Below are 15588 nucleotides of genomic sequence, written 5' to 3' on the forward strand. Positions count from 1 at the left end.
GTATTTTTTTAAACAATACTGACCCTGACTTAAGGACACTCTACTGCTCCTGTAAACCCAATTATATTGTTTTTGCATACTAGCAACGTTTGACGACATGGATGAGCCTTTTACTGGTGGCCTTCCTAATCCCAGGATGCACTGCACTCTGCTTCATAGAGCCTCATTTTATGTTGAACTTCATTGCGTCTTTATTATCTTCAATTGCAAGTTTGCAGTTCCACTTTTGTTTCTGGTATTGTTTCCCCTCTCGGACAGTTTCTTCATGAGGTTATTTTCCCTCCTAACTTTCGACATTAGGCTGACTCAGATTTTGGATTCACACAAATGTTTTTCTTTCTGTTTCACCCTTTCTTTTGCAAGTACAGTGTTTTACCAATGGTTTTTAGAAACATTGCTTCTGTGCCTGTTATAAATCCTCTCAATATTTAACTACAAAAGATGAGGAAAAATATATACCAATGCTAGATCTGTGCTCAATTATTGAATTGGTCACATGATCACCTCGCAGTCAGTGCTTATAAAAGCCTATTTGGAGCTCTAGGCGGGGTGGACATGTGCTATCCACAGCAGGTAGCTGGAATTAGACATCAAAGACATGTGGGGGTGGCGGGGTCCCCCTTAGTGTTCGGTGCGCACGCCCCTTCAGTAACACAACTGGTGCCCCTTTGTGTATATACTGCAGACTATAAGGAGTGTGCACCACTTGAACTGTGTTCATATTACCACAGCGGAGCAGATGTATGTTTTTAAAAAAATAAATTCCACACATAACTGCACAAAAAGTGCACCATCATGCATATCAGTGTGTCGTCTTTTTTTTTTTTTTGCAGAAAAAGAACTAGAAGAACTGGAAGCCTGTCTGTTCTGCCTCACATGCTGTTAGCTGTCATTGTTATTTGTTGAACTGTGCAACCCCTTTGTTGTCATTTATTAACACACCTGAGAGTCACGTCCCACACTCAATGTGGTGTTATAAATGTCCATAATGTAAGTCTTGTAGTGAATATTTAAACATAATGCACCCTGTGTGTCTCATACGGGAACCCTGTTTATCTCTTGTCTTGGTCACATCCAAAATTTATCTTTCAGGTATATAAACCCCTGAGGCTGTGTTAGTTGTGGTATGCAGAAATCTGAGTCTCTTTCTATGGGCATGCTTTGTCGCGATCCGACCCTGGAAATCACTCGTCTTGTAAGCATCTTACTAGATAGATAGATAGATAGATAGATAGATAGATAGATAGATAGATAGATAGATAGATAGATAGATAGATAGATAGATAGATAGATAGATAGATAGATAGATAGATAGATAGATAGATAGATAGATAGATAGATAGATAGATAGATAGATAGATAGATAGATAGATACTTTATTAATCCCAATGGTATATCTTACAGCTTTATTGTTAATGTATACTGTCTGCTAGGTACTGCTTTGTAAACCATCACTTCTTATTTAATGTCTTTGGTTATACACTTGTAAATACCTGTATGTTCCCTTTGTAGACATTTCAGTTTAAAACGAGGTAAAACAAGCTCAGCCTTGTCATTTTATGTGCGGAGTTTTTTAGTCTCTCTGCGGCAGAAAACTGTCCATTGCTATCCCCAAGCAAATATTTTTTCTGGTTTCCTACAGATAAGCCAAGGAGAAATTTGCCCAACATCATTTTTTCCAACACATCATTAGGATTGCAATCACCACGATTATCATCATACTTGGCAAAGTGGTTATCACACTACCACAACACCACATAACACTCATCTCGACACATGACAGGAAATGACTCTGATCTTTTTACTAGAGCACTCTAACTTAATACAAAATGTCAGGCAGATGCCTGCAGAATACGACGTGAAGACACATAAGAAATGCGCTTTGGTGTTAATCATCCCAATACTGAGTCTTACTGCTAGAGTGTGATGGCGACTGCTGTTTGGTTTCTCTCGGTTCACTTTAATCATTACAGATTGTCTCAAGTCTATTTTCTGTTCAGATTTCCACTTTCTTCTTTTTGTTAATTAGTGTGATAGCCAACTTTGTGTGATTTTCTTTATTTTCAATTTGTTTGGTTAAAGGTTTTATTCTTTTTCTAATCCCAGCTCTAAAAAAGTATTCTGCTTAATTGTATTTCACAACGTCCCTCCATTCCACTAGTAACACAAAAATTATTTCGGTATAAAAAACAACCTTCACAACAGAGGACTGCCTGCTTCCGTCGTTCAAACCCCTCAGTGCGACACACTACTCATCCTTACAACAGAAATTAAACGAAACAAAACAAACAAAAGACGCATAGCATACATCTAACCCAATGACCTGTGAGAGCTCGGCACTAATCAAGTCATGTTAAATTCAGGAATGGCTCTTGGAGCCAGGCGCCATTGATTTTTGAGTGAGACATTATTCATTTGTTGCAGCGCTTTATATTGATCTGTGAAGAACAGAAAGGTTTGTGGTTCAAAACACAATTAGCAATGCCCTTGTAAAGCATGTAAGGCCATAGCAGTTATGCTGCCGGTACTGTTACGCTGCTGTTTTATCATGGAACATCTTCACCTGAAAGGAAGGTTAGCAGTGCAGGCAAACTGTTCATTAATTCAATATAACATACGCATCTTCTACCATAAGAAGCACATGCAGAAGAATAAGAAAAAAATTACAACCTGGACTCTTACAGCTGCAGTAGTTTTAAGATGGTCCTCCACTCCAGGTGGTGCAATTCTTCATTACAGACCCTCTCCTGAAGCAGATGTGAAGAAGAAAGACCCTCTCCCTAGGGTACTGTTTAGTTTTATATCCTCTGTCTATCAGAAACATCCATGCTGTGAGTGCTGAACCATGCCTCCTTGTTATCCTTTAAAAACAGTAAATGATTAATTTGCTCAGTTCTAACTGCCAAACATGGCATTGTTTTTTCTCACACATCCCACAGTCTTTTCAAACTCGGACACAACCAAATTTCAACAACAGTCAACAGAAGGTAGAAGATGATCAGCATGCAAGGTAGCATTTTGCTCCAGTTCTTTAAGTTTTCCCATCAACCTCCTGTATTCTTGCTAGGAAGTCTGGTGGCCCTGTGTAAGGCAACACCATCCCCTGCACTTCTACGCCCCATCTCAGCTTCTCAGTGTTCCAGAGTTAGATAAAACCCTTCATCTGTCTGGTTATCGTTGAACCCCTGGTCCTTGGTCTGCGTGCACAAAGTGAGGCATAGCAGCACATGCAACAGCCCTGTTTGCTGCAAGCACATTCACCTCGGCCTAAATGAATGCATGCATATGGTGGAATATGGTCATAAAGTAGACCTTCTAGCCATCTGTCACAGGTAGCTAGATCAACCTGGTTTGAATTCCAACTTATCCAAAAGTAAGATTGTCACCAGCCATTACTGGTATAGGCTGAGAAAACTTGCATGGGACACCGTGTACCACAATGTTTCCCAACCTTTGTGGTGTCATGACCCAGTTTTTGTATATGTGAGTGTGTTCATAACCATACATAGGAGGGGTTCCCATGCTTGAATTTAGTGTAAATGTCTGAATGGAGGTAGAGTGGGGAGAATCAAGCTCAATCATGAAAGATTGGCCCTGCATGCTCACGAGAGCATCAGATGAATCAAGTTTGACCATCAAAGTTTGGTCCCGCACACTCATGGAAGCATCAGAGGAATCAAGCTTGACCATAAAACCTTGGGCTCGCACATTCATGAGAGTATCAGAAGCATCAAGCTTGATTGTTAAAGCTTCTCTTCCTTGGTGAATTGAGCACAATCATCAAAGAAGGGGTGGGGGAGGTCATACAGGATCAGCCACCGTGAATCCGAAGTAATCATCGGACCAGAGGATGGGGTTTCATCTGTGATCCACCTGCGATGCTGCTGCTGTGAATCAAGCATGATCATTGGAGCAGTAAGGTGGTTTGGTTCATCTAGGGTCAGCCACACCCCACCAACTGCAAGGCCACGGCCCACAGGCTGGGAAAATTCTGATCTTGCAAAGTCACCATCAAGGACATCAAGGTACAACACCCTAGTACTAAAGTCACCATCAGAAACTTTGCCCAACCAACTAACAAAAGTGGGCACCTCTAGCTTTGTCCAAGCATTCTGTGAAATGTTTAGCATTTCTTTCAACTTTTACCAGGGTGGTGTTAAAATTCAGAAGCTGCATATTAACAAAAACTTGTGGCATGGCACACACTGTAACATCAATATGTTCCAATTCTCCTGATTGTGTGTTACACTAATAAGTTCTAAAACTTGCAGGGTGTTTTTATGTGTCATCTAAATCTGTTTATCCAAGATGACCCATCCAGCTTCTGTATTCCTCTTGCTTTCTGGATGCCTTCTTGACTCTGAACACAATAATTCTGCTTTCAGAGATAGCAGTGCCAATGCACCCCACCTTTATCTGTTAGTATAAGCGCAGGGCAAGCATTCAGAGGTCAGACTTGTCCCTTTCTTGCCACCGCTATCAACTGGGCAAAAACAGCTCGCTATCAGAGTGTTTGCTTCTACTGTGTTCAAAGCTTCTTGTGTGTGTTCTTACAGAGATCCTCCAGTTATTCATCCAACCACCAAGATTACTTACTGATTTTTCTGTGTATCCATTTTAATCACTTTTGTATCTTAATCATCTTCAATCAGCATTGCGACTCAGTCTGCAAAAAAATAACAGAGGTAAGGTGGTCTTTTCTGTCCTTCAAGCGTAACCAGCCTTGTATCAGCTTGTCCTTCTGCCACCACCTTCCTCTTTCACTGGTATTTGACCCACTGTCTGTACCCATACCTTTCTTCTAGGTATTATTTTTAAAAGGAGCCACACTCAAATGAAATGCGTTCTTTGATCCTAAACGAGGATCTTCATACCTGGGAAGAAATGGGAATTTCTTCACTTTGTAAAAGATCCTTTTTGAAATTCCATTAGTGAAAATAAAATCTCCTATTACTGTTCATCATCAAAGTATTTTTGGGTTTAAGGAAACAAATATCCTTGCTTTTTTGGTGCCGATTCTATGGAAAGTCCAAGGATATGATGCTTTGGGTTAGGATCACGTAATGTTTTGTGGTGTACACATCCTGCTTCATTGTAACCGTCATTGAGTGTGTGTTACCTCACCTCACATCTCGAGTCTCAAGCCCGTTGGGTAAATAAGGTGTTCGACTTCACACGTCATCAACTCATACCACCTGTGAAGTCACTTGGAGAGGAAGAAGTAGGCAGCTGAGGAACATGGAGGTACCCATGAGAAGGAGCCAAAACAGCAGCAAAACAGTGTGGACTTTCAGAGTTTATTCAGAGTGAATGCACGTGTGAACACAAAATTTGTATAAACAGAGTCGCTCTTCAGTTTCACAAAGTGTACCATCGACAAGTGAAATGAGTTCATAGTGTCCAATAATCAAACTTCCTCGTACATCAAACATCAAGAACGCCTGAGCTACTAAATCGTGCCCAAACCAGTCGTGGGAAAGTGGAAAAGAAAAAGTGCTAAAAGTTTGTATCAGTTCAAAATCAAATCAAAGATGCCATGTTAATCCAAGTGGTGTCAATGCTGCCAACTCACAGGAGGCTTTGATCCGAACTCAGCTCTTCCATTCACTGGAATTCACTCCCTTGATACTGAGTTGGCACAGGGAATCGCAGGAAGGCATCTGCAAAATGTTCATTTGATTTTTGAGGAAACATTTCAAATGGGAAATTGATGAAGACAATCCTTCATAAAAGGTTCAAGAAAAACAAAATTCATTCTTTGGTCAAATGGCCCCAGCTCATCACCTGTGAAATGAAAAGAAAGACAGTTACACAAATGGATGCCACAAATAATCTGAATGATAAAATAAAACAATAGACACAAATATGCCTGTAAGGGACAGGACAATGAGATGGCTCCCAGTTACATCCCAGTTAAGCCAGTTAGCTCACCCCTAGAATCAAACAAGAAAGAGAAAAGCTGCTACTGTACATTGGACCCTTTTTCTCCAATAGCGTTGATCAGCAAAATTCACTAAAATCCTTTTTACAGCAGATTTGCTGGGTTCGTCGCAGACTTTGTTTTCCAAATATTTCTCTGAAAATTCACCATGCAGCAGCTTAGGCCGGGTTTATAGTTGACACTCAGAATGCTTTAGCGTACGCATCATGGCTGCCACCCGTTGCCAGTGCTGTTTTGATGCGTCCGCTGAGCACGTCATCAGAAACTAACGCAATACGTACACAAGTTGCAGTACCAGCAAAAATTTGGGTGCCGTGTGTGTTCAACTTGGTACGTGACATCAGCATCGTGGTTTACCGCCAACATCTCCATAGTGAGAGACACGCCTGTCAGAATAGCTGGCATCAAATAACTGGCTCCATGAAGGTGGATGAGGAAACATGCGAGATGAAATGGAAACCAATTCCAGACAGATACGTCTGAGCAAAGCGGAAAATTTCCAAGGAAAGAAGTGGGGATTCAGTAGTTGCAAGATAACGCAATGTGACAGCAAGCCACATTGCAGCTCCTACAGGAGCAATGCGCATGCTTCGATGTTTGATGAATGATTTGCTGTGGTGAAGCAAATCATCAAACTTAACTTAAATATAACATGAAAGTATTCGTGGTGCTTTTTGTCATCCGTTTCTCACATAGGCAATACAAGCATCGCATTTTCCCCATCTTAATGACGCGATACACGTAAATGTATTACATAACTTCTGTGTTGCTGCTGCTGTTTTTGTTTTTTTGCACTTTTGCAACAGCATCAGAATGTAAATCATTTGTTTTATTCTTAACATCTTTTCTTCTCGCAACTCACAGCACTGTGAAATCAGATGTTTTTTTCTCCCCGTGATGATTTCTCACACTGCCTCCTGGTGGAATCCTCCAGATTTACATAAATTATGCACACAAATATAGTCAGGTGTATCCCAACCCTTAGATGAACCATTTTGCTCAGTGCCCCATGAAGCAGTGTGACATCACAGAGCAATAGCAGCCATGTTGGATGGGGATGTCACTGCCAGATCTACGTCACCTGCCCAGTTTGCATTGTGCAAGTGCAGGACTTTCACACATGCATACTGTATGCATACTCCACCTCACACTTTATGGCACTGCCCGATCTGCTTTGTGCATGCGTGAATAAAAAAGAAAAATATGACTCACTGTATTTTCATTTGAGGGGTACATTAACTTACCATAATGAGAATATTATGAAGATACTTCATTGTTCTGCATTGATTTATTGTACTTTGTGTTTTCACAGCTTGATTTTGTGCTCCTCACTATGTAGCACATGTTGGGTGGTGATGGCGACAGACCCCCTGAGTATAAAACTCTGATCCCTTTCCTCACAACGCATAATTCAAAGTGATGGGAGCTCACAAAGCACAAGGAGAGATACAGCGCTCGCAGTATAATTTTATCTCAGGGAGTCACAGTCTACTCCCTCACAGCTCTGGTCACAGTTTTGGCCACAACACTTGGTCCAGCATTGTTGGCAGACACTTCCTTAGCCCTCAGAGACACTTAACAGACCATTTCATCGTTACAATCCAGTCAAAACTAGTTCAATGTCTCCTTCCCCTTTAACTTCAATACATTTTGCTGAGTTTGTCCAAACTCAAACATTTCTGTGTTTTTGCCAAAGTCGACGCAAAGTGAATTCAGCAGGGTCCATTCATCACGATTACAGATTTGCGTTGTGGGAAAAAAAACACCTATTTGCATTTGAGGGGTACATTAACCAATCATAATGAGAATATTATGAAAGTACTTTGTTGTTCTGCATAGAATTATTGTACGTTGTGTCTTTACTGCTTGATTAAATGTGTTAATCGCCTCGCTATGCAGTGCAGATTGGGTAGTGACAGTGACAGCTCCTGAGTGTATAACACTGATCTCCTTTGCATCATGAGCTATGTGGGTGTTAGTCGTAGCGATAAAAGCTCAGTAGATTTCAATGAGAGATAAAGGACCGGGAGTATCATTTTATCTCGGGTGGCACAGTGGTTAGCACACATTTTTGGCCAAAAGAATCAGTCCAGCATAATTGACATACGGTTCCCCAGCCCTCAGGGAAATTTAAAAGACCACTGCACCATTATAATCTTTTCAAAACTATTTCAGTTTTTCCTTCCACATTGACATCAATGCATTTCTCCAAGTTTGTTGAGAAAAGCCAAGCAAAATGACACCTTTTATTGGCTAACGAAAAAGATTACAATATGCAAACTTTCGAGGCAATGAAAGCTTACATATTGTAATCTTTTTAGTTAGCCAATAAAAGGTGTCATTTTGCTTGGCTTTTCTCTACATTAATAATGGCTAACACGGTACAACACCCTAGTACTCCAAATTTGTTGAAATTCCCTAACTTGAGGTAAAGCACATTGAGTGCAGCTTCCCCATCAAGAACGCAGACATTTTACTTTCTTTTAGATTAGATGTTTATTGGCACATACACTGTGAGGGCATACAGTGCATCCGGAAAGTATTCACAGCGCATCACTTTTTCCACATTTTGTTATGTTACAGCCTTATTCCAAAATGGATTAAATTAATTTTTTTCCTCAGAATTCTACACACAACACCCCATAATGTCAACGTGAAAAATGTTTACTTGAGGTTTTTGCAAATTTATTAAAAATAAAAAAACTGAGAAATCACATGTACATAAGTATTCACAGCCTTTGCTCAATACTTTGTCGGTGCACCTTTGGCAGCAATTCCAGCCTCAAGTCTTATTGAATATGATGCCACAAGCTTGGCACACCTATCCTTGGCCAGTTTCGCCCATTACTCTTTGCAGCACCTCTCAAGCTCCATCAGGTTGGATGGGAACCATTGGTGCACAGCCATTTTAAGATCTCTCCAGAGATGTTCAATCAGATTTAAGTCTGGGCTCTGGCTGGGCCACTCAAGGACATTCACAGAGTTGTCCTGAAGCCACTCCTTTGATATCTTGGCTGTGTGCTTAAGGTTGTTGTCCTGCTGAAAGATGAACCGTCGCCCCAGTCTGAGGTCAAGAGCGCTCTGGAGCAGGTTTTCATGCAGGATGTCTCTGTACATTGCTGCAGTCATCTTTCCCTTTATCCTGACTAGTCTCCCAGTCCCTGCCACTGAAAAACATCCCCACAGCATGATGCTGCCACCACCATGCTTCACTGTAGGGATGGTATTGGCCTGGTGATGAGCGGTGCCTGGTTTCCTCCAAACATGACTCCTGGCATTCACACCAAAGAGTACAATCATTTTCTTTCTCATGGTCTGAGAGTCCTTCAGGTGCCTTTTGGCAAACTCCAGGTGGGCTGCCATGTGCCTTTTACTAAGAAGTGGCTTCCTTCTGGCCACTCTACCATACAGGCCTGATTGGTGGATTGCTGCAGAGATGGTTGTCCTTCTGGAAGGTTCTCCTCTCTCCACAGAGGACCTCTGGAGCTCTGACAGAGTGACCATCGGGTTCTTGGTCACCTCCCTGACTAAGGCCCTTCTCCCCAGATCACTCAGTTTAGATGGCCAGCCAGCTCTAGGAAGAGTCCTGGTGGTTTCGAACTTCTACGGATGATGGAGGCCACTGTGCTCATTGGGACCTTCAAAGCAGCAGAAATTTTTCTGTAACCTTCATCAGATTTGTGCCTCGAGACAATCCTGTCTCGGAGGTCTACAGACAATTCCTTTGACTTCATGCTTGGTTTGTGCTCTGACATGAACTGTCAACTGTGGGACCTTATATAGACAGGTGTGTGCCTTTCCAAATCATGTCCAGTCAACTGAATTTACCACATGTGGACTCCAATGAAGCTGCAGAAACATCTCAAGGATGATCAGGGGAAACAGGATGCACCTGAGCTCAATTTCAAGCTTCATGGCAAAGGCTGTGAATACTTATGTACATGTGCTTTCTCAAGTAAATTATTTTCATGTTGTCATTATGAGGTGTTGTGTGTAGAATTCTGAGGGAAAAAAATGAATTTAATCCATTTTGGAAAAAGGCTGTAACATAACAAAATGTGGAAAAAGTGATGCGCTGTGAATACTTTCCAGATGCACTGTATTATAATGAAATTCTTGTATCATGGCTGCAGATGGATGAGGGGCAGGAAGGTATATTGAGGTAATAAGAGAATAAGATTATGTGAAATACCTGAATACAATAAATAAGAGCAGCAGAAGCATGGCCTAATGTACACTGTGCAAAACAAAACCATAGAGACATACAGATTGCATTAAACAGTGGGAAAAACAAAAAGTGCAGATAGCACTACATGTGTAATATACAGTAGAATCACAAATAAACCAGCAGGGGGGTACAGTGCAGGGCAGGCAAGTTCAAGTTACTGAGAGTTCAATGACCTTATATCCTGGAGCAGATGATGTCCCTGAAGCAGGTGAAACATGCGGTGAGGCTAAAGAAGTGTTTATCAGAAAGTAGATGTAACAATAGGGATGGCCAACATCAGAGATGATGGATTCAGCCCTCCTCGGACCTTGGGTGATGTAGATGGTATGAAGCTGTGGAAGGTCAGCCCCAATCATTTTAGAGGCAGTATGGTCAGTCCTTCTTTGGAAAACAACATCAACAGGCTGGAAGTGTTTGTGCTGTGTGTCTTGTTCAGTAGGCCTGAAAATCAGTAAAGGGTGTGCACTGTGCGCCATCTGGTGGATATTGTAATAATTACAGCAGACTGAAAGCTAACAGGCATGGGAAGGAAAACTTGGGGAAATCAGGCAAATCAGATAGATGAGCTTTCTTGGGCTGAAAGGCATGTTCACTGTCAAAACTGCTGTAGAAACAGCATTTAATAATGCAAATTGGGTGACCTCTGAACCTGGAATTACAGCAAACCAAGTAGATGTCTTACGCATTTAGACTAGAGGATGAAAAATAACATATTGATGCCTTACCTGGGTCAGCTTCTCCCCACTGCATGCTGCTACAAAACATGAAGACTCCATCAGCCATTGACCAGGGAGGGTCACCTTTTGCCAGCCACCTCAGACATCCCTCCAGTTCGTCACTGGCCAGAAGCCCCTCACACGTGCCACAGGCCCTCAGGTATATCTTGACTCCAGTCCCTGACTCTCTCACAGTTGGTGCTCCTGTCTACTTTTTCAGTCATCACCATTGCTAATGTGGGGGGCTAATGTACTGTCTTGTGGAGTATTATTTCTCAACACTATTGTTTATAATGGTAGAGGGTCACATAGCTGGTCTCGGTTCTGATGATCATGCTTGATCTGTCCCCCAATCACCACAATTTGATGATAATGCTTGATTCGGTCTTCCCTTAGTGGATCACAAAGACATTTGAATGTGAAAAGTGGGTCGTAACACGAAAAAGATTGCATACACTATTGTAGATGACACCTAGTAGGTCTGTCACCTGCACCTCTGAAGTGCTGCTTGTGTGACTTCTTACAGGTTCATATGGGAACTATTTGTAATAATGCAATAAATGGCATGGTGAAGAACATAAGAGCAGTTCAAGTTGCATATTTCTCTTTTTTCCCTTTTGTGCACTTACTTAAGGAACATAGAGAGTTCAGGGGAATAATAATTACATTAATATAGTGCTTTTCTAGTCTACTTAAAGTGCTTTACGTGAACAGTGGGAACCACTTCAACCACCACCAATGTGTAGCATCCACCTGAATGATGTGACGGCAGCCATTCCTGCACCAGTACACTCACCTCATATGAGCTATTAGGTGGCGAGGGAATGAGAGAGATGGCCAGGTAGGGATTAGGGGTGCAGTACGACCAAACCATGGTGAGCAATTTAGCTAACAACCTACTGTTTTCAATGGAAGCCAGGGACCTTTAATGACCACAGTGAGTCAAGCCCTCAGTTTTACGTTTCATCTGATGGGCGGACACCAGCACAGCATTTCTGTCATGGAATTGGAGCATTTGGATCCACACACAGACCACGGGGTAAGTGCCTCCCGATGGACACACCAAAACCTTGACAAGCAAGCAGCAATCCAAGCTTTACCAAGGTCGGGATACTCGCCTCTGGTCCGGTCCCAGAGGTCCACAGTGGGTGCAGCTTTTCATTCCAACCAGTTTTGTAATTAGAAGGCGGGCCGAGCAGATAATGAAATTTGGTATTTAATTCTACAGCTTCTTAGTGCTTTCATTTTTCAAGATAAATCTTTATCACATTGTAGATTTTTTGTTTTCTGTGAACATTATCCATATGTTTTGTGGTCTGGAACAGATTTGTACCTCTTGATCCTTCCCTTTTCTCCGATTTACTTAAAAACATTGTATAAACACAGATGCTTCAAGATTCATATAATGGGCACAGATTTAAATGGAAGCACTTGGGGGCTCCTTTGTCATCTGTACCTCATTATTAACCGATAGAAAATTTAGCTGTTTAAAATAAAAATAGGCGAATTGTAACCAACGAATCAACTAAAACTAAGCCCCCAAAAAGAAATTGCTTTAGTATTAAATCTAATGGGTTATAACTTAAAGATATTAGTTAAATCGAAAACCTGAAACCACTGTGGACCTCCAGGACCACAGCCGAGTACGCCTGTCCAAGGTGGTCTTCCATCCAACGTGCTTGGGTGTTATAATTCTCTCTGATCATGGCACCAGTTGATTAGCATCTGCAAGTAAGGATAATCTTACAACTATCTGGCAGTTCCGTGTTTGACTTGGCACACAGAGCCGTCTTATCAGCATTATAGGGCCCTGGGCAAAATAGTGTGCTGGAGTCCCTGTTTTGATAGCAAAGCAGAAACACACATCGGCACCAGAAACATCACGTGGTCCTGTGCTCCAGGGACCCCAGCCAGTGCCCATACGTTAAGACAGCCCTGTTGGTACCTGTGTGCATCTTTTTATTGGAATATACACCATTCACACACTTGGAGGCAGTGGTGAGTGCTGCTGCTTTTACTAATACCAGCCTGCTCACCGTGTCGGTTTGTGTTTGGAGTTTACTCTTTCTTCCATTGTTGATGTCCATATTCCCACACACGTCACGTCACATCAACTCCAAACTTCCCAGGTGTGAATGTGAATGCCACTATTATTCTCTAATCTAACCTGACTACTGGCTACCCACAAACATGAAAAAACATCACAGAATGACATGTTCAAAAAGAGCTATAAGTCAGCCATTCATTTTCTTAGCCACCTGTCATGATCAGGGCCGATTTTTAGGGTCTTATTGCTTTTGCGTAACAGTCATTAGGGAGCTTTGAGGTGGCAGCGCTAGTGACAGTGCTGCCCTGGTGTTATTGTGTCAAGTATATTAAGATTGATCAGAGTGCCACAAAAACTAAAAAAAAAAAAGGAACCATGGAATGCCCGAGTGCCACTTTTTGTTCATTACAAGTTGAAGTGAAACTGAGGTGTGTCAATTGTGTTTCACTTCTCTTTATTTTTAAGCAACTGACCGATTGTGATGGCAGAAATGCTTTACAAGATCAGAAGCATGAGGAAAGAAAAACATGGAGGCTTTGGTGCTCAAGAGGACCAGTTGAAATGATCTTTGAGCTTAACTGAGTCCTTGTATTTTCTTGAAGGCTAAAGCACCAGGCTCTGTAGTGGCTTAATAACTTTTTGGGCTTATCCACACCAGTAGACTTTTATGGGTACAGAATTCAGAAATATTTGTCACCGAGCCAGCAATGGTTGCCCCCAATGGACACCAGTCTGTCTAGTTAGACCAACAAGCTGTTTCAGACTGCCCAACAGGACAAACAGTAGGCAGGGAGCGTGTAAAATAAACAACACGGGGCGCAAGAAGGAGTGAAACTTCAAGACACTGATACTTTATATGCCACAAAACAAGATGCTGGCCATTGTCACGGTGGCTGCCTCACAAGCCCAGGGGACCAGGATTCCAACTCTGGCCTGCACACTGTCTGGCACCGTTTAGAAGTTCTCATTCAGTGTTTCTAAAGATGTGCACATTCTGAGGGAGCTGCTCCCTCCTGTCTGTCTGATATCGCAGAGCCTGGCTTTGAAAATTAATAAATGAACACTGACACTCATCTATTTAAAGGAGCCACGGGCAAGTCTTCAATAAGTAATAGAAAAGGGGGCTGCGATGTTGAACAAGACACCAGGCTGTCAAAGGGGACTCTGACCTGTGTAGGGCTGGCAGCAAATCTAAAAGACACCTAAAAATGTAACATGTGGCCCGGTATTGCTCTAAGTGTGCCAGAAAGGGAAAAGTAGCAGTGACATCAAATTCACACCAATCAGTTTAGATAGATAGATACTTTATTAATCCCAAGGGGAAATTCACATACTCCAGCAGCAACATACTGATAAAAGCAATATTAAATTAAAGAGTGATAACAATGCAGGTAAAAACAGACAATAACTTTGTATAATGTTAACGTTTACCTCCCTGGGTGGAATTGAAGAGTCGCATAGTGTGGCGGAGGAATGATCTCCTCAGTCTGTCAGTGGAGCAGGACATTGACAGCAGTCTGTCGCTGAAGCTGCTCCTGTGTCTGGAGATGATACTGTTTAGTGGATGCAGTGGATTCTCCATAATTGACAGGAGCTTACTGAGCGCCTGTCGCTCCGCCACAGATGTCAAACTGTCCAGCTCCATGCCTACAATAGAGCCTGCCTTCCTCACCAGTTTGTCCAGGCGTGAGGCTTCCTTCTTTTAGTTTAGACCGCTTTAAAAGAGTCTGAACATGATGTCCAACACAAGCGCCTCTTTCATGACTTTTGATTCACCGTTAAAGAAGCCTGCACATATCCACAAAGCACAACGACAGCCATTCTTATAAAATGTGACCAAATACGGTGGGGTCATTAAAACGCTGCATTCATATCAACTGACTGACAACAAAACTCGTATCTGGCCTACAATAACTGAGCCTGCTTTCTGTTGTTATGAGTAATTTACTGAAGTGCGGCAAAATTCACTTTTTCTTCATTTCTGTGAAATTAGAGGGGTGAGCACAAAGGTGAACACATTAAAAACTGCCAGCAAATCTGACCTGTAAAAGAAGTCAGCAGTACTCGTGATGCCAAGCCTGTTTGAACGTCTTGCTTATCGTATAACATAATAATGTCACGTCTGCCTTTGTTCTTTTTTTTTTTTTGCCTGACTCCTGTGGGTAAATTCAAACTGTAAAAAAGGATTTCTTTGGACCAGACACGCACAGAATCCCTATATCTATCCGGCCTGTGTGTTGGTGGTCCTCATTTTCTCTGGTTTTACATATGAGCTGAACAATATGAGCGTTAAGGCCTTGTAACATTAGACGACATGTTCAGCGTTTTTTTTGGTTGTAGCCTTCATTTACGTAATCTTAGCGATTCAGAGGTTGTTGGTAGCATGTGTGCCAATAAAGGGCAGTCATCTAGTCTGACATGCCCAGCGACTCACTCCAATCAATACACAACTCACTCTGACACCTACCGTAGGGGTAGGTGGGCTCTGGGTACATGAGATAGAACAGCCAATGGAAGATCATCCTGAAGTAGAGTGAATAAAATGAAGCAACGAGGAATAAGGAATATGGGGGTTCTGGACCTCACAAACGGAAGAGAAGCTCACTTGTCTAATGTCTTGTGTTTTATGTACCACAAAAGAATGAGAAAAACAAAT

This window comes from Erpetoichthys calabaricus, chromosome 8 (genome assembly GCF_900747795.2).
Source record: "Erpetoichthys calabaricus chromosome 8, fErpCal1.3, whole genome shotgun sequence".
In the NCBI taxonomy this organism is placed as follows: domain Eukaryota; kingdom Metazoa; phylum Chordata; class Cladistia; order Polypteriformes; family Polypteridae; genus Erpetoichthys; species Erpetoichthys calabaricus.